The sequence below is a fragment of the Sus scrofa genome, unplaced genomic scaffold (genome assembly GCF_000003025.6).
Source record: "Sus scrofa isolate TJ Tabasco breed Duroc unplaced genomic scaffold, Sscrofa11.1 Contig905, whole genome shotgun sequence".
Taxonomy (NCBI): domain Eukaryota; kingdom Metazoa; phylum Chordata; class Mammalia; order Artiodactyla; family Suidae; genus Sus; species Sus scrofa.
In genome coordinates, this window is record NW_018085344.1 from 390,040 (window position 1) to 414,883 (window position 24,844).

General features: G+C 44.8%; 1 protein-coding gene across 8 annotated transcripts in view; it reads right to left on the reverse strand.

Annotated features, from left to right (window-relative positions):
- LOC102159510 (dehydrogenase/reductase SDR family member on chromosome X) overlaps positions 1 to 24,844 on the reverse strand; it is a 334,565-nt gene that overhangs the window by 88,797 nt on the left and 220,924 nt on the right. Inside the window, exon 9 of one of the 8 annotated variants that reach the window (XR_002341347.1) lies at positions 1,607 to 2,800. The exons of 6 other annotated variants lie outside the window; for them this stretch is intronic. The gene's annotated coding sequence lies outside the window, so the exon portion shown is untranslated. Of the gene's footprint in view, positions 1 to 1,606; positions 2,801 to 11,822; positions 14,459 to 24,844 lie in introns of those variants that run through there. One more of the 8 variants, XR_002341348.1, reaches the window with a different exon arrangement.

Genomic DNA, 24,844 nt, shown 5'->3' on the forward strand with positions numbered 1-24,844 from the left:
CTTTTGTGGGGTGAGAAAGCCAGGCAGGGCCCTGCGCTTCTGGCAGGGCACCATCTCCCTCGTGACAACGTCAGTCTCGGGGTCCTTCGCAGGATGTTCCCAAGGTCTTTCTGCCCTGGAGCGACCTGCTCTCGGGCAGAGGCTATGCTCGACTCACCTGCAAGGATCCTGAATTGGGTCCGCACCCCCGGGCACCTCCTGGGAGCCCCCTGTGTGTACTCTGCATGCCGCGAGGTCTGAGCTGGGAACCAGCCTGGAACCTGAGAGGACGCCGCACATGCGCACTGCTGCAGCTGCACCTGCTTCTGAGGAATGAACAGCAGCTGGGGACCAGCGCGGGGAGGGGCGGGCCCTGCAGCCCCCACATGGCTCCACCTCAGCTCTTTTCCACGCTGGTCTGGTGTGTTGCCTAATGTCAGCCGGGCTCTGCGAGTCTGAAGCCAAAAGACCCTCGCTGGGGGCATGTGGACGGCACAGAAACCCCAGGAACTTCCCTGTGCGCTGTGCAGCTCCACTGAGGGAAGCCTCTCCCCAGGACTGTGGGTTGGCTTTGGGTTGGTTCGTTCCTGGATGTGAGTGATGAAGACACAGAAAAGGCACTGGGGGTGGAGTGTCCTGGAGGTGAGGCTCCAGGGGATTCTTGGGAAGGACCCGATATGCTGGGTCACCTGATGATGACCAGGGGGGCGCTGTTGACCTGATAAATCCCCTGTCTCCTGGCTCCCAGGCTTCTTTTTGGAGAAGAGCCTATGGTTGACTGGGGAGAGGCAGGAACTGAGAAAACACTCGTTGACTCTTCAGCCAGCGCTCACCCCATGCGGTATCTCAATCCAGAACCCTGGGCAATTGCTCAGTGAGGCAGAGGAGGCGTGAGGCAAACAAGAGGTTAATGGCCCAGGGCAGCGAGGTCAAGGAAGCCAGGCTCACTTCTGCTTTTGCAAACCCTTCCGGATATGGGGATATTTTTCCTTAATCCTCTTCCTGCCCTCCTAGAGCCCTATCCTAGGGACAAGATCAAAACCCGGGGGCATGGATCTTGGGCACGTGCCCTCCTGTCTAGTTTTCAGTTTACTCATCTGGAGTTTCTCATTTTCTGAGTTACATTGTTGCCATTATCAAGGAATGGAAACACACAGACACACTCAAATAATCTCCCACACTGCGTACATATGCACATAGCGCGTACATATGCACATAGCGTCTCTGTAAACTTTTTTTTTTTTTGGCATGCGAAGTTCCTGGGCCAGAGATGGAATCCATGCCGCAGCCCCAACCTGAGGTGCTGCAGTGACGAGGACAGATCCTTAACCCGCTGAGCCACCAGGGAACACCTGCATCTTTGTAGGATGTTTCTATTACAATTGTCATTTGTTCAAGGCCCTCCTAAAATGTAGCCAGTCTGGAATGGCCATGGAACATCAATGGTGAGGGATGTTGGGGTGTGGAACACACCCTGTGGGGCAAGACTCAAATTTTAATCACTCTTCCTTCTTTATTTTCTTGTTTTTCGCTTTTTCTTTTTCAGGTAAACATCCCCTTCTGTCCACAGGGCATTCGGATTTTTTTTTTTTTCCTTTCTACAGTAGGAACTCCAAACCAAACATTCTTTTTTTTTTTTTTTGACTCCCTTCCTCGTCTTTTATTCCTCCTTTTCTCTCCTTTTTTTTCCTGCTAAACAACCCTGCATTCCTGTTAAGCAGGTGCTGGCCATCAACTTTATTTATTTTTGTCTTTTGTCTTTTTTAGGCCCACACCTGCGGCCCATGGAGGTTCCCAGGCTAGAGGTTCAATAGGAGCTGCAGCCACAGCAATGCCAGAGCCAAGCTGCGTCTGTGACCTACACCACAGCTCATGGCAACGCCAGATCCTTAACCCACTGAGCAAGGCCAGGGATCAAACCCACCTCCTCATGGCTGCTAGTTGGGTTCGCTAACTGCTGAGCCATGATGGGAACTCCCTGGCTATCAGCTTTCAATGGGCACATACACCTTTGGCAGATGTTGTTAAAAAGTGGATTCTGATTGAATCACTGGTGTGGGGGACCTACATACGGCCAGGCTGCTGCTAACCCAGGCATCATGCATCTGGCATCGGGGCAGCAGATGACATGATCCTACATTAACTTAAAAAAAAGTTTTAATTAAAGTATAGCTGGTTTACAGCATTAGGTCAACTTGCGTACAGGAAACTGGCCAGGTCATACATACACATACATTCTCTTACAATATCCTCCATGCTGGTCTATCCCAAGAGACTGGATAGAGTTCCCTGTGCTGGACAGCAGGACCTCACAGCTGATCCATTCTCCACGTCCTGGTTTGCCTCTACCAACCCCAACGCCACATCCATCCCACTCCCTCCCCTTCCTCCTCGGCAACCACACATCTGTTCGTGTCTGTGAGTCTGTTTCTGTTCTGTAGACAGGTTCCTTTAGAGTACCTTTTCTTTGTGCATAAAACATAACAAAATCATAGTTAAAGAAGAAAAGTCACTCATGGGATGGGAAACTTTGGGCAACAATGGGTTAACATTGTAACCATGCAAAAGGAAATGCTGTTACAGTTACAGATTTTTTTTTCATTAAAAGAAATCCTAGATCATACAAATATTCCCAGAGATGACTAGAATATAAGTTGCGTCTTACCTCAACAAACTCCAGGCGTGAGTCAGATGCTCCTCATTGTCATGAAAGAGCCCTAAGTGGTAAGACGCAGAGTTCTTGGTGGTAAATGTTTTGTAGGGGGGGGCACTTGATCTCTGCCAGAAATACCTTCTTTTTGAAATGGAGACTGAACTTCGCCTGTACCCTGGAATCCCCCCGGGGAGCCCCAAACATTTTTCTGCCTGGACCTCGCCTGAAGAGATTTTTATTTCATGGCCCAAAGGAGAAGGACCAGGCACCAGGATTTTGCAAAAGCTCTCTCGGTGCTTCTCCAGCGTGCAGTCAAGTTTCAGAATGACTGCTGCACGGGATTCAGTGAACGCCTAAAACCCTCATGGGGTCATCCCTTAAAGAGCAGAGCCCAGGCTTCTTCCTCTTCAAGAGCAAGAGTGTCTATTGCTCTCTCTGGACGGAAGCAAGGATGGACCCATTCCTATGGCTTTGTTCTCAGCGAAGGGATACATCGAATGAAGTGCATTTACAACCGAAACCCCCGGCGCTATAAAATTTGGTTGTGATGATTATTGCACAGCTATTAATGTAATTGAGTAATTAAAAGTTGAAAACCAAACCAAAGAAGTGCATTTACTCAACTGACTTTTTTTTTAATAAGAATTAGAATTGGTTTACAATGTTGTGTTAATTTCTGCTATATAGCAAAGTAACCCAGTCACACATATATATCCATTCCCTTTCTCATACTATCTGCCATCCTGGTCTATCCCAAGACACTGGATAGAGTTCCTTGTGCTGCACAGCAGGACCTCATTGCTTACCCATCCCAAATGTCCTCATTTGCATCTACTGACCCCACACTCCCTGTCCAGCCCACTCCCTTCCCCACCCCCTCGGCAACCACAAGTCTGTTCTCTGTCTGTGAGTCTGTTTCTGTTTTGTAGACAGGTTCATTTTTTGCCACATTAAAGACGCTGAATAGCCCAAGCAATATTGAAAGAGAAAAAGAGAATGGGAGGAATCAGGCTCCCAGACTTCAGAATATACTACAAAGCTACAGTCATCAAAACCGTATGGTACTGGCATAAAAACAGAAATACAGATCAGTGGATAGAAAGCCCAGAAACAAACCCAAGCACCTATGGTCAACCAATCTATGACAAAGGAGACAGGAACATACAATGCAGGAAAGAGTCCCTTCCATAAGTGGTGCTAGGAAAACTGGACAGCTACATGCAAAACAATGAAATTAGAACATTCTCTAAGACCATACACAAAAGTAAACTCAAAATGGGTTAATGACCTAAAGTGAAAGCCAGATACTATCAAACTCCTAGCAGAAAACACAGGCAGAACACTCACTGACATAAATCACAGCTGTCTTCTTTGATCCACCTCCTAGAATAATGACAATAAAACAAAAATAAATCAGTGGGACCCCATTAAATTCAAAAGCTCTTGCACAGGAAACCATTAAAAAAAAAAGAGTTCCTGTTGTGGCTCAGCAGGTTAAGAACCTGACTAATATCCATGAGGATGTGGGTTCAATACCTGGTCTTTCTCAGTGGGTAAAGGATCCTGTATTGCCACAGCTGTGGTATACTTTGCAGATGTGGCTTGGATCCAGTATTGCTGTGGCTGTGATGTAGGCCGGCAGCTACAGCTCTGATTCAACCCCTAGCCTGGGAACCTCCACTTGCTGCTGGTGTGGCTCTAAAAAGACAACAACCAAACAAACAAACCCAAACTGAAAAGACAACCCAGAGCATGGAAGAAAATCTTTGCAAATGATGCAACTGACAAGGGCTTAATCTCCAAAATACACAACTCAACAAGAAAAAAACAAACAACCCCACTGAAAAATGGGCAGAAGACCTCAACAGACATTTCTTCAAAGACGACCTAGGGATGGCCCGCAGGCACATGCAAACGACATTCCTCATTATTATTAGAGAAATGCAAATCAAAACTACAGTGAGGTACCACCTCACACCGGTCAGAAAGGCCACCATTAATAAGTCAGCTGACTTTTGATGGGCTCGTGTTACATGCAAGTTTTGAGAGTAGCGGGTGTCAGAGAGCTTGTTCCCGACAAATGCACCTCTCGGGGAGCGGTGAGGGGAAGACGAGAAGACAGAAAGGACCAACTTTATGACAAAGTGCCAGGAGCAACGGCACCGGAGCCACTAAGATGAAAATCTCTCAACCCTGGACCAGGGTGTTTGGGACTGCGAGGGGGTGGTAGGAGGGTGATTTGCACGGAGGAGAGAAGAATCTGCAAGGGGCTGCATTTTAAAGGATGTGGAGCTGGACCAAGCTGTGGTGGGGTCGGGACTGCGTGGGAGGGAGAGAAGGCAGACACCAGCCCACTGTGATGGGCCAGGGTCCCAACGCATACCGCGTTGGAGTGTGCGGGAACTCTCCACTCTTTTGTTTTGTTTTGGACTAAAGAGATGAGGACCTGGAAGAGACAGGGCTCATAGAAGGTCTGCATTCCCGGCGTTGGTGGGGGGTTCAGAGGGAAAGGCATGTATATTCAGGAATAGCACGCGTCACAGTTTTATTTGATGTCTCGTAAATCTGAGGGTTAAGGCGAGGACCGTGTCCTACCATGGATGGTGACCTTGAGCACCTTGGCAAGGTCGCGTGGCTCAGGAGTCTGCAGTGACTCTCCCTCCCACCCCCCACTTCTGCTGTGTCCTCTTGGGACTAATGTTCACCATGGGCTGTCCATCCTTGGGCATGTTGGCTCACCCCCTCAAGGCTGCAATAGCCACCTACACTATCCACCCTTCTCCTGGGGGCAATTTATTTATTCTCCCCATTATGTATCTATTCCACCATTTATTTACGTCAGTAGGGAGGGAGGGACAGACATTTTATACTTTGGGCTATAATCCAATGCTATTTTATTTCTTTTGCTGCTCAAAAAATAATCCGTGATTTACGCACACCCTTCTGCCCTTCCCATAAGACGTATACTCTTTTTCTTTTCTTTTTTTCGTTTTAGGACTGCACCTGCAGCATATGGAGGTTCCCAGGCCAGGGGTGGAATCAGAGCTGCAGCTGCCAGCCTACGCCACAGCCACAGCAATGCCAGATCCAAGCCACATCTGCATGCTGTGCAGCAGCTCACGGCAATGCCATATCCTTAACCCACTGAGTGAGGCCAGGGACCGAACCCGTGGCCTCATGAACACTATGTTGGGTTCTTAACTCGCTGAGCCACAATGGGAACTGCAAGACGAATCCACCATATGGTTACAGGGGAGGCCTGGGTTGGAAAGAAAAGGGGAGATTTTCACAGCTTGGCCTCTACTCATGGCTTGGTGTATAAAACACTCCTGGTCCCTTATTCCTCAATAAAGCTGGGGAAAAGCTAAAACCTGATGTGACTGCCTTGGTAGCTGGGAACCCATCTGACCAGAACAATCCCCATGAAAGGCTTCCAAGACTCATGGTTAAGAGCAGGCCCCCAGAACGGCAGCAATAAAACACAACACTGCAATATAAACGTCTCCGAGACATTTAAAAAATTGCTATTGACATGTCAGACAACCGAGAAAGAAAAAAATAAATAACAAAGAAATGTTAAAAGGTTGGCTAAGCCTTCTGGGTAGACCCAGAAGAGAGGTCACGGCCCTGACCTTTCTCTGATGGCTGGTTTTCCGTCACTGTGGATAGACACAGTGATCACAGCAGACCATTCAGCCCCATATTTACCTAGAAGGAAGCTCTTTTGTAATTAATTTTTCAACCCACCTGGACCAAAAAAAAAAAAATCAGTTTAAGAATAAGGTCAGAAAGTATCATTTATGCACATAGGAATGTACGGTTTTGGTGTTTTAGGAGACCTCTCTGGTTGAAAGAAAAAGTCTTGGGAGGGAGTGGGATGGATGGGGAGTTTGGGGTCAGTAGGTACAAACTATGACACTGAAAATGGATAAGCCCTGAAGTCCTGCTGTCCAGCACAGGGAACTCTATCCCGTCTCTTGGGGTAGACCAGGATGGAAGATAGTATGAGAAAAAGAATGTGTATACATGTGTGACTAGATCACTTTGCCATGTTGCAGAAATTGACGCAACACTGCAAATCAACTCTAATAAAAAAAAAAAAGCAAAGACACCTCACATGCCCAGCTGAGATCTGCCAGCCAACAAAAAGTAATAAATGAAAAGATCAATGCACACCTATGTTCACTGCAGCACTAGTCACAATAGCCAAGACAGGGACACAAGCTAAGTGTCCATCGATGGATGAGTGGATTCAGAAGAGGGGGTACATAGACACGATGGAATACTACTCAGCCATGAAAAAGAATGAACCAATGCCATTCACAGCAACATGGATGGACCTAGAGATTCTGACACTAAGGAAGTCAGTCAGACAGAGACAGACAAATACCATATGAGATCACGTCTATGTGGAATCTAAAATGTGGCAGATATGAACCTGTCTACAGAACAGAAACAGACTCACAGACATAAAGAACAGACTTGGGGTTGCCAAAGGGGAGGGGGAGGGAGTGGGATGGGCTGGGAGTTTGGGGTTCATAGATGCCAACTATGACACTGAGAATGGATAAGCAAGGAGGTCCTGCTGTGCCGCACAAGGAACTCTATCCAGTCCCTTGGGACAGCCCACGATGGAAGATACTATGAGAAAAAGAATGGATGTATATATATGACTGGATCCCTTTTCTGTACAGCAGAAATTGGCACATCGTAAATCAACTTCACTAAAAATAAAAGCAATAAAAAAAGAAAAGGTCTCCTTCCAATAAAAGGGACTAACAGTGATTTTCACAGGTGCAACAGTCAACTCCTGTTCACGGTATTTTGTTACCTGTGAGAACCCAGAGCTGCAAAGAGTGTGGCTTTTGCAACCTGGGGATGGGGCAGAGAAGGATATGGCTACGCAGGGGCACAGCGGTGGGTTGGCACCTCGACCGTGGGCCATGCATTTCTATTCCTCCCCTAGAACTCAGAAGGCTCTAGAAGTGTCTCGACCGCCCCAACTCCCCTGCATCCGGCTTTGAGGAGCAGAGTCCTCTGCCCGAGGCTTGTAGTAAGTCCTCCTGGCCACCAGGGGGTGGAGTGAATTCGCCAGGCTCCTTGACACCTTCTCTGGACCCAAATTCATCTTCATCTTAAGCTCTGAACTTCTGGTTCTGGGCTCCTCCCAAAGTCTGGACCTTTTTTCTTTCTCCTTCTCATCGTTTCCCTTCTAGGAAGCCCCTCCACTCTAGAAAAGACCCACTTTCAGGGGGTATAACAGGGTTCCCCAATCGACATTTCATGCCTGGCTTTCTTGTCTCTCTCGACCTGTTCTAGGATATCTTATTAGAGGGCTTCTCGTTCTCAAACTTTCATCTTTCATCACATCAAGGATAATGTCTGTGAGTGGCCTGGGTCTGACCTAAAAAAATGACACCAAACCATGAGGCTTAGAACAATAGGCATCCATCCTCCCGCATCCTGGAGAACAGGTGTCTGTGGTCAAGGTGTGGACAGGGCCAGGCTCCCTCCAGAGGCTCCAGGGGAGGGTCCTTCCTGCCTCCACCAGCTTCTGGGGGCTCCAGGCAGCCCTGGGCTGGTGGCCGCCTCCCTCCTGTCTCTGCCTCCATCTTCCCGCGGCTTCTCCTCTGTGTCTGGGTCTCCTCTTCTGTCTCTTAGGGGTACACTGTCCTTGGAGGGAGGGACCCCTCATCCAGGAGGACCTCCTCTCAGACCCTTCCTGTGGCTTCTCCTCTGTGTCTGTGTCTCCTCTTCTCTCTCCTTGGAGGACACTGTCCTTGGATGGAGGGGCCCCTCATCCAGGAGGACCTCCTCCCAGACCTTTCCCTTCATCACACGTTCGAAGACTCTTTGTCCAAAAGAGGTCCCGTCCCCAGGTGCCAGAGACAGGGTGAGTGGCCCTTCCACCTTTGCGGGTCTCCTGATTTTTTAAAGTCATTGAGTGTGACATCTGACAACACACAGGAAGAAGACACATGTGGGCATGACGCTCTCTTATCACCAGTAAGCATCCCTGCGTCTCTCTCCTCCACATATGTTCCGCTAAGGATTTTCCTCCCTCGAAAATACCCATGCATCTTTGTTCCCCATAAGGGAATTCAGAAGCCGAATTCGCTGAAGCTCTTCTTTTAAAAAGTCATCCTTTGCGCCGCCAGCTAGCTCAGTCGGCGGAGAAAGAGACTCTTAAAAAGTTGTTGTCGTTTCCCATCCATCTTCAAGGCATCTGCATTTCCATCAAAAAGAAGCCATGTGGAAAATGACTTCCCTTGCACACGGTTCACTGGACACACGTCAAGACCTGCAACTGACATTTCCAGCTTTCCTCAAGTTTGTGAGGGGAGGAGGAAACGGACAACGAAGTCTCTCCGAGGAGAGCCAGCCCTGAGCTTGGGATCTCAAACCCTGGGACCGAGACAGGGGGCGTTGGGCGAACGGGGCACCGTTCAACCTTGGGCAAATCCGGTTCCTCCTGGGGAAGCCACAGTGACTAAAATAAAGCAGACACTTTAGTTGTTAAAATAAAGGTGAATCTAAGCAGCGTATGCTTAGGAGACAAGCCACAAAGACCAGAGTTTTATATCACCCATGCAGAGAAAGGGAGTTTCAAAAAATTAGTTTCCCCAGAGACAAGACGTGGGTACCATCTTGGGAAACAAACCAACGTGATGTCTTGTTGCACTGGTGACAGACACGCCCCCTGTGTGCCCCTGTGTCACGGTTGCCAGGGACATGGAACAACCTTGGAACCAAATTCTCTAAACTGGGGTGGAGGAAGAGGCTCAAGTCGCAAACGCTTTCTCACAGTGGGGCGCCATCGACTGACAGCTGAAATGATGGGTTTCCACAGCCCCTGAGAAGCTTTATTTTCACTTCTTGGAAAACGAGGAACAGGCATGCATAAATTACCCCAGGAGGCAGCGCAGCCAATAATTAGCCCCTTGAGCATGTGCTGCAAAGTATGGGCTTGGTGGCACATGTCACAGAAGATACAATTTTCTCAAAACGCCTCGATTCAGATGGCTTCTCCACTGCAGTGTCAATCATGATGAGAAGCAAATTCTATCCAAAGAAAAAAGAGGGAGACAAAAAAAAAAACAAAAAACAAAAAACCAAAAACCCAAGAGGAGGAGCTCCGTGTTGATTAGAAATTGAGATGTCTGTATTTGCCGGGCAGCCCCTCCTTATACGTGTTCCCCGGTAAAGGGGTGACGGAGACGTGGACCCCCTTACTTCCAATCTCTCTTTGAATACCAGACACCCAAAAAGAGTGTGTGGAAGTGACTGCACCGTGGAGCCCAAGCACTTCTCTGACAGGCTCTCAGCCCATCAGCCTAAGGGTTTCATTTAAAATTAACAAGAAAGTGTGTCCATTGCAAAAATGAGAAATGTGCAAAGCGGAAGAATGTGGGTTCTACTTTTTAGGCTTTTGAAAAACAGGTGGTATCACAATCACACACACACATCCCACATCACAAAGTGGGGACAAGAGTGAATTCGAGAAATGGTTTGAAATAACCAGAGTCCATCCAATTAGACAATAAGGGTTTGTGGCTCTCTGCCCGGCTTCCAAAGAAGGCTGTGCCCAACGGGGGACCCAAGGTAGCTGGGAAGAGTCTTGCATATGCCTTCAATCTCTACACAGTCGCACCGGGATTCTCAAGGAGACAAGACCACTAAGATACAAGTCTGGTGTAAAAGATTTAAGAAACTGATTCACGCAATTTGCAGAGGAGAGTGACAAGTCTGAAGTCTACAGGGCAGGCTGGCAGGCCAGGAACTCTAATAGAATTTCTACACTTCAGCCTTGAGGCAGAATTTCTTCTGCAGGAAGCTTTGAATGTTGCTCTGAAGGCCTTCACCTGATTGGACAAGGCCCACCCACACCCCCAAGGGTGACTGAATTATTAGTTGACACGTCTGAATTCTGCAGGGTAGGCGGGCAGGCCAGGAACTTGAATGGAATTTCGATGCTTCAGTTTTGAGGCAGGATTCCTTCTGCAGGAACCCTCAGATGTGGCTCTGAAGGCCTTCACCTGATTGGACGAGGCCCACTCACATCACCAAGGGCGACTGCTTTCCTCAAAGCCTATGGATTGTAGACACTAGTCACGTATTGACATTTATCGCCACAGAGGTGAGCATCTGACAGACGAATAGGGCACCATCGCCCATCCCACCAGACACATCAAAGTTAAGCATTCCCCAAGGCCTGGGCCATGTGAGAAGTGGAGGCAAGTTAGTAGAGCATGAGACTCTTTAAAAAGTCTGGGGAACGGGAAGTGTCTGGGGGAAGGTCATTCTGCAGGGTCAGCTGTGGCTGGAAGGGCGTGGAAGCATGAAGCCAACCCACCTAGAGGGCGGGACTTTGTGGGTTCTGGTCGGCTTCCAGGGGCCGTTCTCCACAATTCATGGGCAAACCAGACAGGTGATTGGGTGATGCCAAGAGGCTGGGGGGCTCTGTCCTGAGACGGGCACCGGAACTGCAGAGCCAGGCTTGGCCTTGGAGGTGACCTTGTCTAGTTGTCCCCACATTTTTTTTTTTTTTTTTTTTTTTTTGCTTTTTCAGGGCTGCACCTGTGGCATATGCAAGTTCCCAGGCTAGGGGTTAAATCGGAGCTGCAGCCGCAGGTCTACACTACAGCCACAGAACACCAGATCCGAGCCACGTGTGTGACTGACACCACAGTTCACCACAACACTGGACCCTTAACCCACTGAGCGAGGCCAGGGATCGAACCCGCCTCCTCATGGATACGATGAGTTGGATTCATTTCCTATGTGCCACAGCAGGAACTCCTCTTTCTGCACATTTTTAATCAAATTTTAAAATGATTCTAAGGAAGCTCTTGCAAGTTACTTCAAAGCATTCCTTCTTAGCCCAACCTCTGAATAAATATAAGGACCTTGAAAAGTCCTTGCAGGTTTCAGGGAACTTAGTGAAGAATTCTAGGAGCTTGAACATTTTTTTTTTAATGCAGAGATGGCTCTTCTGCAATTTCATCATTAAAACTGATTTCCTGACAGTGGCTTTGTTTTTCTAAATTCTGGTAATGCATATTTTCCCTAGCATCACCCGCCGCTTCTGCTTTCCAAAAGTATTTGCATAAACCATTGCAAATCACACTGATTTTTCTGATGAGTGTACCGTCTGAGTCAATTTGGGATATACACACAGTCTTTTTTTTTTTTTTTCATTTTGCTTCCTAGTCCTTTCTCTGAATTTTTTTCAGAAGACTAGCTCTCAGCTTTCTTGTATCCTCTTATTAAAGATATTTATGGGCTGCTGCTTTATTTTTTTTTCTTAAATTTTTTTGATTTAGGTAAGTACATTTTTTTATGAACGTACAGACAATGTACAATGGTGTGCCCATGTCTGCTGCACAGCAACGTGACTCGGGCATACATATACATACATTCCCTTTCTTATATTATCTTCCATTAGGTTCTATCGCAAGAGATTGGATGAAGTTCGCAGTGCTGGACAGTAATTTTTTTGGCCACACCCACAGCATGCAGAAGTTCCTGGGCCAGGGATCGAACCTGAGTCAGAGCAGTGGCAATGTCCAGTCCTTAACTGTTAGACCAGCAGCGACCGTCACCGATCTCTTTCCCTTTCTTCCTCCTCTTCTTCTTCTTTTTTTTAATTCTTTTTAGGGCCACACCTGCAGCATATGGAAGTTCCCAGGGTAGGCATCGAATTGGAGCTGCAGCTGCTGGCCTACACTACAGCCACAGCAACACGACCTACACCACCGCTCACAGCAACGTCGGATCCTGGACCCGCTGAGTGGGGCCAAGGATCCGATCTGCATCCTCAGGTAGCTGGGTTCTTAACCTTACACTGCACTACATGGGAGCTCCAAGTTCTTTTTTAGCTTCTCCAATGTTCTAGAAGGTGGACATAAACCCATGAACACAATACTGAAATCCGCTATTTGTTATCTGGGCATTGTAAGTTCTAGCAGAGAACACAGCTTGTGCAAAGGCCCTGCGGTGGGATGCAACCCCACAAATGCAGGGAGGTCCATGAGTCTTTAAAGAAGGCAGCAACATACAGCGGGATGGAACTGGAGACCAGAGAGAGAGCTGGTCTCCAAATCCTGAGCAGCCTTCTTGGCTGTAGGAACAAGGGTGGACTTTGTTATTTATTTAATTTGCTTTTTAGGGCCACACCCTTGGCATATGGAAGCTCCCAGGCTAGGGGTCAAATCAGAGCTGCAGCTGCTGGTCTACACCACAGCCACAGCAACACCAGATACAAGGGGCATCTATGATCTATGCTGCACTTGCATCAATGCTGGATCCTTAACCCACTGAGTGAGGCCGGGGGTGGAACCTGCATCCTCATGGATGCTAGTCAGGTTCGTTTCCGCTGAGCCACGATGGGAACTCCAAGGTTGGATGTTAGATGACGTATATTGATTCATGTTCTGACTCATGAAATTCCTCCTTTCTTAGCTGAATAATTTCATGTTCTTGCTCTCTTGAGATTTACGTTCCTCTGTATCTCCTTCTCAATCTAATGCGTCATTCATTATTTTGAAAATTAGCTCATGCTTGGAGTTCCCTGGTGGCTCCGTGGGTTAAGAATCTGGCACTCTCAAGGTTGTGGTTCAGGTTGCTGCTGTGGCAACCCTGGCCCAAGAACTTCTGCATGTGGTGGTGGTGGTGGGGGCGGGTGCAGCCAAAAATGAACAGACAATGAACTCATTCCAAGAGAGGTCAATCCCCCACAGCACCCCCCACACCCAGAGTAACTTTAGGGGCGTCCTCAATGATTGCTTTAACTTTCTTCTTCCCGAAAGACATTTATTTATTTCTTAAATTCAATGGATTTTATTATATTTACAGTTGTACCATGATCATCATGACCTGATTTTATAGCTTTTCCACCTCAAACCTCCAGCCCTTCCCCCACCCCCCACCTCTCTCCTCTGGAAACCATCAGTTTTTCAAAGTCTGTGAGTCTCTATCTGGTCTGTAAAGAAGTTTCTTGTGTCCTTTTTCCAGATGCCACATGGAAGGGATAGCACATGATGTGGGTGTCTCACTGTCTGTCTAGCTTCACGCAGCCTGATCATGTCCAGGTCCATCCATGTGGCTGCAAATGCCTTTCCTTCTTTTTCAGGGCTGAGTCATATTCCTTTGTGTCTATGGACCACATCTTTATCCACACCTCTGTCGATGGACACCGAGGTGGTTTCCACGTCTTGGCTGTGGTTCAGAGTGCTGCAATGCACAATGGAGTACATGTGTCTTTTCAAGTCATGGTTTTCTCCAGACCGATGCCCAGAAGTGGGATTGCTGGATTAGATGGTCATTCTATTTTTAGTTTTCTGAGGAATCTCCCTCCTGTTTTCCATAATGGCTGCACCAATTGACCTTCCCACCGACAGTGTACTAGGGTTCCTTTTTCTCCACAGCCTCTCCGTCATTTGTCTGCAGACTTTTGGATGATGGCCGAAACCAGTTAAAGGAGAGGTTTAAAGTTCTGGTTGGACGGTGATGCACGTTTGTGATTATTTTGCTATCAAATTTCAACTTTATGATAGTATGGCCCCACATATCGTGATTATATTTATACGATTTGGAATTCATGTTCTCCTAGAGCGCTAATACACAGTTAAAATGTCCTTTATATTTTATGACTATGGATCTGCTTAGACAGCTATTAGATTTTCCTTCTGTTATATAACGTAAATCCTTAATATCTGTCTTTTCTTCCCAACTTCTTAATCTGTCATGCTTACGTCTTTGACGATGAGCTACTCCTGGTTACATGGAAGATGAGGCGACTTGACCCAACATTCCTGCCGGAACAAACTGAAAAATCCTGTGTGAATACTTTCGAAAAGCATCCCATTAGAAACATCTCAAGACTGACGACACTAAAGAGAACTGTCAGGCCATAATCTCAAGGGAAACAGACCGACAGAGCCCTGAAGCCCTTTTTCCCTGAGCAGATTTGGTGAACTGGCCAAGACTTAAACCACACTTTTGACATCGTCTCAAGTCTCCAGAAACAGAAGATAATGTTTTTAGGTCCTTGTCAAGGTCGGGGAGTCTAATGACATACTTTCCTCCATGCAGCTCTGATTCTATAAGTTCTATGCTAGGAATTCCCATTGTGGCTCAGCGGGTTAAGAACCTGACCGTGTCTGTGAGGATGTGGGTTCAATCCCTGGCCTCGCTCAGTGGGTCAAGGATCTGGCATTGCTGCGAGCTGCAGAGCAGATCACAGATGCGGCTCAGAACCACAACAAGGCTCCCCATACCACACTTTGAGAAACACATATCTGCTTCCGTCTTGAATCTGCTGTGTTATCACCCATCCCATAGCCGCTGGAAAAGTCCACTGGACTCTTCTGAGAGAATAAGGGTGAAAAAAGACAAATATCAGCACATCATTATTATGAAAAACAGCAGATTGAAGACAGAAGCAAGGCTCACTATACCACACTTTGAGCGGAACTGGTGTCAAACTGTTTTTTAATACCCGCCAGACATTAATGGGATTTGCAAACATGTAAAATGTCATTCTTGTCACTAATACTCTCAGATTAGCGAGACTATGCTACATACAGCACATATATATATATATATATATATATATATATACATATAGCTTATATAAGATATTCTCTGTATAATAAGAATTAATATATTCTTCATGTTTATGTGGAATCTAAAATACGACACAAAACCAGAAATAGACTCACGGGCATAGAGGAAAGACTTGTGATTGCCAAGGGGAATGGCTAGGGAAGGATGGATTCAGAGTGTGGGGTTAATACATGCAAACTGTTATGTGTAGGATGGATAAGCAACAACAAGGTCCTACTGTACAGCACAGGGAACTATATTCACTATCCTAAGAGAAATACTAGCAAAGAACATAAGAAAGAATGTATTAATATGTATAATTAAATCACCTTGCTGCAGCTGTATAGCAGAAACACACAACATTGTAAATCAACTATACTTCAGTTTAAAAAAAAAGAAAAAAGAATATAAGCTCTTCTTCATACAGCAAGACTATATTATTTGCGTGAACACAGAATGGATTTCTTATCATTAATAAGATACTTGTATCCATCTTATCATTAATAAGATACTTGTATCCAATGTATATGTTACATTGTTACATATGTAACAATCTGCTCGGCTGGAGTTGCACATATGGGAAATATCAGTCGATACAAATCATATGGGCAAAAGGTATGTGAGGTCCTCAATCATTATTTAGAAGGAAAAGAAGACCTGAAATTGATGAGTTTGAGAACCAGCGAAGACCTTCTCAGACGAAGAGTGGACCAGACACATACACAGCTTCCCGAAGTCTGCAGGAAGGCAGATACTGGCACTACGTTAATAAGGCAAAGAAGAGTCCTTGAACATATGAATCTACCCTCGTGACACTTAGCGGGATAAATTCACCTCACGCAGGCAGTACTGCCCCCGGTAAAATTCCAAACTCTGAATTAGGTTTGAAATGGTCCTAACGGATAGTGTTTCTAGGCAGAGCGATGACATTCGAAAGATAACGACGGATACCGCAAGGATCCCAATCCTTCAGAATGAACAGAATATTCCATCACAGATGCAGCCCCACAGAGACACCCGAAAGAAGCAAACGCCCATCTTCTCTGGAGGCCTGTCCCTCATTCAGGCACAAGGAAAAAAGACAGTCTTAAATGGAAAGAGGACAAAGCCCATAAGGACTTCGGTCTCTGTGAGCAACTCCCAACATGCGTGAGACCCCAAAAGACAGCAACAAAGGTTCCAGGGGTTTGGATGATCAGATCGAGATGGCAGCACAACCTACACAATGAACTGAAGGCCGGTATGGTTTGAAAAGGTCACGATAGAACTCCTAGACGTGCAAGACACAAACACTGAAATTTAAAATTCAGTAGATGGAGGTAAAAGTAGGCAAGACAGAATCGAAGAGAGAATCGGTGAATTGGAAGACTACAGCTTCCAGAAGCCAGGGCACAGGGACACAGAACGAAAACATGAAAGAGTGAAGATACCCAAAAAGGAGGTAGAAGAGTTGCAGAAAGACAGGGCACAGCAGCACATGAAGCACTACTGGTGGAGAATTAACCAGAAAGCCAGTAACCCACAGGTACAGGAAATGGAACCCATCCCAGGAAGAATAAAACAAAATACACATGCACACATGCCTCACATGGGCTTTCCAAGGACCAAAGACAGAGAGAGAAGCTTAAAAGCAGACAGGGAATAAAAGATGACATCTTTTCAAAGAATTACACCTGACTTCTATCAAACAATGGAAGCCAGACCATGAGGAGAGAGGGGACTAAAAGAATGGAAACACTGAAAGGAAGTAGATCCCAGAGAAAATATCTTTCCAAAGGGGGTGGCATAATACAGCTCCAGAAACAACAGTCGAAGAACACTTTTGTGAGTAGACCGTCCCTGAAGGGGATTTTAAACACTGTGCATTAAGACAGCTGACACGAACCTCTGTTGGGTGGTGTCAGAACATCAAAAGAAACAAAGGGCTCAGACACTGGCAAACATGTAGGCAAATCTCTACAAATATTGAATGTACAAAACAATATTACTCATGTTTTGTATCAGGTCCAGGATGCCAGGAGGACCCACATCTGAAATGAGCGCTTGCTAACGGAAACGTACCATAGACAAAAAGGAAAGATAATTTTTTTTCTTTCTTGGCTACCCCACAGCATATGGAGTTTCCATGCCAGGGATCAGATCTGAGCTGAAGTTGCGACCTACACCGCAGCTATGGCAACACCAGGTCCTTTAACCCACAGTCTCAGGCTGGGGATGGAACCTGCATCCTGGCACTGCAGAGATGCCACTGATCCCACTGCATCACAGTGGGAATTCTAGGAAAGGCAATTTTTTATTTTATTATTATTTATTTATTTATTTATTTATTTATTTTGCTTTTTAGGACCACACCTGTGGCATATGGAGATTCCCAGGCAAGGGGTTCGATCAGAGCTGTAGCTGCCCGCCTACACCACAGCTCACAGCAATGCCGGATCCTTAACCCACTGAGTGAGGCCAGGTATCGAACCTGGGTCCTCATGGATGTTAGTCAGATTTGTTAACCTCTGAGCCATGAGAGGAGCTGCAGAAAGGCAATTTTTTAGACGGATGTGTTTTATCCAAGTAATGTCATATTTCACATCATCAATGTGTTAAGTGTTGATGGACTGAGGTTTCCAATCCTGAGGGCTAGATAAATGGTGATTCTTTATGACCACATCACGAAGGCATCATGGTGCAGGCTTGGCTGGGATGCTTGGGGATGAATCTGGAGGAAGTCCTAACTGATAGTGTCCGTGGCAAGTGAAATGCCAGCAGGAATCTGCAGCCAAGGGCATCCACCAGAACCATGAACGGACACTCCAGCATGCACACACGTGCACACACACACACTCACACACAGGCTCCTGGAAACCACAGGGGACATTTCACACTTACTGGTGACCTAACGATCAACATGTAAAACCCAGCACACTTCATGTCCTTTCAAATGGTCGATGCTAAAAGCCACTTAGTGGAAGGGTGACAAGTCACAAGGAAGACCCAGCTGTACAGGATGAGGAGGAAATTGCAGTTGCCAAGCACAGGACTTCAAACAGGAATGATGGCATTCTACCGGTCAGATCAGACAGCTGTCCATGACAGGGTCTCATTCCCTAAGTCATTCTTCTTGTGATGTGACCTTCTCTTCTGAACACTCCCTCTGCTGCCTCCCTCCCGGGTTCGTTTGTTTAAAGGATTAAGGCAATGAAAGATCAACAACACTGCTCTGTTTTATTTTTCGTTTTTTCTTTTTTTATTCGGGTATAGTTTTGAGTCAATGTCTGCTATACAGCACAGTGACCCAGTCATACACATATATACATACATTTTTTCTCTTATATTATCTTCCATCATGGTCCATCCCAAGAGACTGGATAGAGTTCCCTGTGCTGTACAGCAGGACCTCACTGCTTATCCATTCTCAGTGTCATAGTTTGCATCTACTCACCCCAAACTCAAGGGCAAATTCACCAGAGTGATTTTGCACACTTTTCAAATCACTTTTCATTATCTAGGACAATTGTGTCAGGACAGATGAAAAGCATTCAACTTCCATCTTTGAAAACTTAATTTTAAACATTCAATGTCTCTGTTGAATAGATCATTTCTCAGCAGGTGTAGCTTCCTCTGTGGGGAGGGGTGTCTGTCTCTACCGTGATGTTCACATCCATTTATCTGATCATTTAGACCAATATCTTCCTGGTTACAAGCTTTGGAAAAATAATAGGAAGTGATGGGGACATGTGTAAAAAAGAATCAATCCGGAGTTTGATTTCCCTTCACTCCTTTGGAAAATAATCAAAACGTCATCACTGCTTTACTAATTCAACTGATATTTATTAGACACTAAGACCACGTCAAACAAAAAGATACAGACTAAGCCAAGCAGAAAGACAGTAATTCTGCTGTTTTTTCTGGAGCAGCCTCCAGCCTACAGGCAAAAATAAGATTTCTATAGCCATAATGCCACCACTCAAGGGTTTGAGCATGACAAGAGATGTTTGAGTTGGGTTTATGGTCTAACATGATGACCTTTTGTTGTATTTCTCATCTGTAGTGGATTGGCAGCAAGACAGAGCAAAATTAGGGCAAGGAAGGCACCCAGGCTGCAACACTGAGCTGCACTCTCCCTCAGACTCATGCAAATGCATCATTTGCACTTGAGACTGTCTTCCTTGAATACGCCTGGAAGCCTTTCTTCCCCTGTCCTGTCTGGCTGGAACCAGCAGAACTTATTCATAAAAAAATAGGTTTGGTCTACATGAACCCACTGGTTTGACCACATATGCCTAGCACAGTGCTCAGCATACCTATATACTTCTTTTGTTAAGCTAAGCAATCTTGGTTGGGTCCTTCCTGGCTGGATACACACCCACCCTCAATAAATGTTGCCCAGTTATTGGTTTAGGGTTTCCCAGTGGTTTCCCACTGGTGCTCAAAAAAAAAAAGTTAGGACCTAAGACACAATTTCACTCACTCCAGTTGTCCCATTAGAAGTCAGATTGCAAAATATTGAGGAATAAGGAACATTCTGATTCAACTGGCTTCATCAGCCTGGCTCTAAGTCCTAGACGGATGTTGCCAGTAGGGTTGCTGGCTTTAGGAAATCAACACCCAGGACACAGAGTTAAATGTGAATCTCAGATAAAAAACAAATATGTGTTCTTTGGTATAAGCATGTCCCATCTATAGCACAGGACAAACTTCTTATAAATAAACTCTTTGTCTCAAATATTGCACTGGATATATTGACAGTAAACTACAATGCATAGTTTATTGTGCAATATTTGGTATATATTGATATTTAAAGTGTTGTATAACTAAAAATCAAATTTAACTGGTGTCTTGTATTACTTGGGCAACTCCACTTCCAAAGGTGAAGCCTGACTCTTTAGGGGCAGAAACAAAGAGGCAAAGACAGCTGGGTATCAAAAAAATGCAAACAGTCCGTACAGAGTGACCACAGAGACTTGTTCATCCGGATTTTATTCTAAGTAAATAATAGATATGTGGGGCAGAGGGAAGCATAAAGATGCTGCCTCAGCATTATTTCAGAGGAGGTCAGAGAAAGTGTACCTTTCTCATTTGATAAAACACTATGCTGCTATCTAAACTATTAGGGAACATATACCAATGAAGTTAGAATACTCCCTCACTCAAAAATAAACTCAAAATCTGGCTTAAAGACTTAAATACAAGACAATGCACCATATATCCCCAAGAAGAAATCATAGGCAAAACACTCTCTGATCTAAATCATAGCAATATTCTCTTGGGTCAGTCTCCCAAGGTGATAGAAATATAAGCAAAAGTAAACAAATGGGCCCTAAATAAACTCACAAGCTTTTGCACAGCAAAGGAAACCATGGACAAAATGAAAAGACAACCTACAGACTGAGAGCAAATATTTGCCAACGATGTGACTGATTTAATTTCCAAAATTTACTAACAGCTCATATAACTCAATAATACACACACAAAACCCAAACAACCTCATCAAAAATTGAGCAAAATATCTCAATAGACATTTTCCCCAAAGAAGGCATATAGATGGCCAAAGGCACATGAAAAGATGCTCAATATTGCTAATTATTAGAAAAATGCAAAACCAAACTGCAAGGAGGTATCATTTCACATCCATCAGAATGGCTATTATCAAAAATTCTACAAATACTAAATGCTGGAGAGGGTGTGGAAAAAAGGGAACCCTCCTACACTGTTGGTGGAAATGTAAGCTATTGCAACCACTATGGAGATTCCTTAAAAAAAACACAAAAATAATAGATGCAAACTATTGTCTTTGGAATGGAAAAGCAATGAGATCCTTCTGTATAGCACTGGGAACTGTATCTAGTCACTTATAATGGAGCATGAAAATGTGAGAAAAAGAATATATATATTTATGTGTGTGATTGGGTCACCTTGCTGTACAGTAGAAAACTGACAGAACACTGTAAACCAGCTATGATGGAAAAAATAAAAATCATTAAAAAAATAGAACTACTATATGATCTAGCAATCCCAGTCTTGGGCATCTATCTGGAAAATATGAAAATTCTAAATCAAAAAGATCCATGCATCCCCATGTTCACAGCCACACTATTTGCAACAGCCAAGACATGGAAACAACCCAAGTGCCCATCAACAGAGGAATGGATTTAAAAAAGATGTGGTACATATATACAATGGAATATTACTCAGCCATAAAAAAGAATAAAATAATGCCATTTGCAGCAACGTGGATGGACCTAGAGATTATCACCCTAAATGAAGCAAGTCAGACAAAGACAAATACCATATGACAACACTTACATGAGGAATCTAAACAATAGTACAAATGAACTTATTTGCAACACAGAAATAGACTCATGGACATAGAAAACAAACATATGGTTACCAGAGAAGAAAGGCGGGAAGAGATTAAATTAAGAGTTTGGGATTAACATGTACACACCACTGTATATAAAAGAGATAATCAATTAAGGACCTACTGTTGAGAACAGGGAACCCTAGCCAATATCCTGTAATAACCCATAAGGGAAAAAAGAATCTTTTGCTGTACACCTGAAGCTAACACAATACTGTGATCAACTATAACTGAAAAAAAAAAATGGAGAAAGCCATATAAAAATTTCATGAATTAATATTAAATTAAAAATTTTAACACTATAATTACAAATACACTTGCACATCAGTAATTGCTAAAGAAAAGACTCAGAATGACAGGGCAATTAGATTGTGTGTGGGAGATGTTTGATGTTAATGTCCACAGCAAAATTATTGTATTAGGGTTGTCCAGATGAAAAGAACGGAGTGTGTATGTGTATATACATATACAGGTATTAGCATATAGAAATATATATATGTATGTGTGTGTATATATGCTGGTGTGTGTGTGTACATAGAAGGGGGAGGGTCAGAGATTCATTTTAAGGAACTGACTCATACAGTTACAGAGACTGGCAAGTCCAAAATCCGGCAAGTAGACCAGCAGGCTGGAAACCTAGGAAAGAGGTGGTGTTGCTGCCCAAATCCAAAGGACACCTGCTGCAAAATTCCCTCCTGCTCTGGGGAGGTCAGTCTTGTGTTCTATTCAGGCCTTCAACTGATTTGACGAGGCCCACCCACATCATGGAGGGCAATCTGCTTTACTCAGCCATAAACACCCCACAGAAACATCCAGATGAGTCTCTGACTACAAACAAAACTACATCCTGTGGCCAAGTCGAGGCAACACATAAAATTAACACAAATATTATTGCTAAAATGAAATACTTGGGGAAAAGGAGGAATGAATGTGAGGCCAGGAACTGGAAGCTGCCACAATACACATTTCTTTTTTTTTTTTTTTTTTTTTTTTTTTTTTTTTGCCTTTTAGGGCCACACCTGAGGGATACGGAAGTTCCCAGGCTAGCGGTCGAATTGGAGCTGCAGCTGCTGGCCTATACCACAGCCACAGCAATGTGGGATCTGAGCCATGTCTGTGACCTACACCACAGCTCACACCAAATCCTCTAACCCACTAAATGGGGCCAGAGATTGAACCCACGTCCTCATGGATACTAGCTGGTTTCATTACCACTGAGCCACAATGGGAACACCAACAATATGCTATTTTTAAAAGCAGCCAAACAGAAAGACAAATATCATGATATCACTTATATGTGGAATCTAATAAAAAAAAGACTCAAAAGTACTTATTTACAAAACAGAAACAAGCCTAATTTAACAAGAGATAAATTGGGAGGTTGGGGTATATACACACTACTACACATAAAACAGATAAATAACAAGGACCTACTACTGTCTAGCACAGGGAAATCTACTCAATATTCGGTAATAACCTACATGGGAAGAGAAGCTAAAAAAGAATGGATCCATGTCTATGTATAAATGGATCCCTTTGCTGTACACCTGAAACTAACACAACATTGGATATCAACTCTACTCCAATAAAATTAGATTAAAAAAAAATAGAAGCAGCCAGACAACAAACGGGCTGAGATAAATGGGAAGCAGGTGCAAGCAGTACCAGGTTGGAAGAAGCTCTTGTGAGATGGGAGCATCTGTCATGCTTATGGGCCAGGAGCAGGAGACGAAGGAACGCCTCCCAATAATGACAACTCTCAGCACCCCCAAGCCAGGAACTGCTGTGATTTCAAGGCAGAAAGAGAAATCCCCTGCAGCTAACTGCCAGTACCCTGTTGTACCAAGATTTGCCTTCACTTTGGGACACGGGAGTCAGGAGAAGAGACACAGATGATGTTTGATCTGATCTATTCTGAAATGTGCGTGTGTGTTCCCAGGAAAGAATCCTTTCCATTGGAAAGAAGCACAATCATACTGTAGGTTATGATGTAGACCTTACAGGTACTATCTGGGCCAACTTTTTCCAAGCACGCATGGCCATCAGTTATTCATTCAACAAACACTATTGCACAATCACCATCATCTTGCCTGCTTCTTTATTTTATTTTTTAAAAATTTGTATTATAATTGATTGACAATGTTTTGTCAATTTCTGCTGTACAGCAAAGTAACCCAGTCATACATATATATACATACATTCTTTTTTTCACGTTATCTTCCATCACATTCCATCACAACCTGCTTCTTTATTTTTAATATATATGGTTTCATGTGCAGTACTGATTTCAAGAATGACCACACTACCCATAGGTCAAACAAATGAGTGGACAAAAGACCAACAGCTCTGCCCAATCCTCCCTTCCAAAATCTTGGGCAGAAATTCTGGGACAAGCCTTGGTCATTTCCACACAGTGTCTAAAACAGACTTCAGATGTTTTCCTTAAGCCACATTTAATAAGACCAAAAAGGAAGATCTCGCAAGATAACCCAAAGCTCACGTGTGCACGATCTTATTGTCTACGTGATAGGAGCCTGACAGCTTATTAGCAAAAAGCATCATGAAGACCATCACCATTACCTTCATCCCATCATCACCGACACCACCATCATCACCAACACCACCATCATCACCGTCACCTCCACCATCACCAGTATCACCATCATCACTGTCACCTCCACCATCACCAACATCACCATCATCACTGTCACCTCCACTATCATCACAGTCACCTCCACCATCTTTAGTGTCATCTCCACCATCATGACCATCACTTCCACCATCATCAGTCACCTCCACCATCTTTACAGTCACTCCACCATCTTTACCGTCACTTCCACCATCATCACAGTCACATCCACCATCTTTACCGTCATCTCCACCATCATGACCATCACTTCCACCATCACAGTCACCTCCACCATTTTACCGTCATCTCCATCATGACCATCACCTCCACCATCATGACCATCACTTCCACCATCATCACAGTCACCTCCACCATCTTTACCGTCACTTCCACCATCATCATCGTCACCTCCACCATCTTTACCGTCATCTCCACCATCATGACCATCACTTCCACCATCATCAGTCACCTCCACCATCTTTACCGTCATCTCCACCATCATGACCATCACCTCCACCATCATCACCGTCACCTCCACCATCTTTACCGTCATCTCCACCATCATGACCATCACTTCCACCATCATCACAGTCACTCCACCATCTTTACCGTCACTTCCACCATC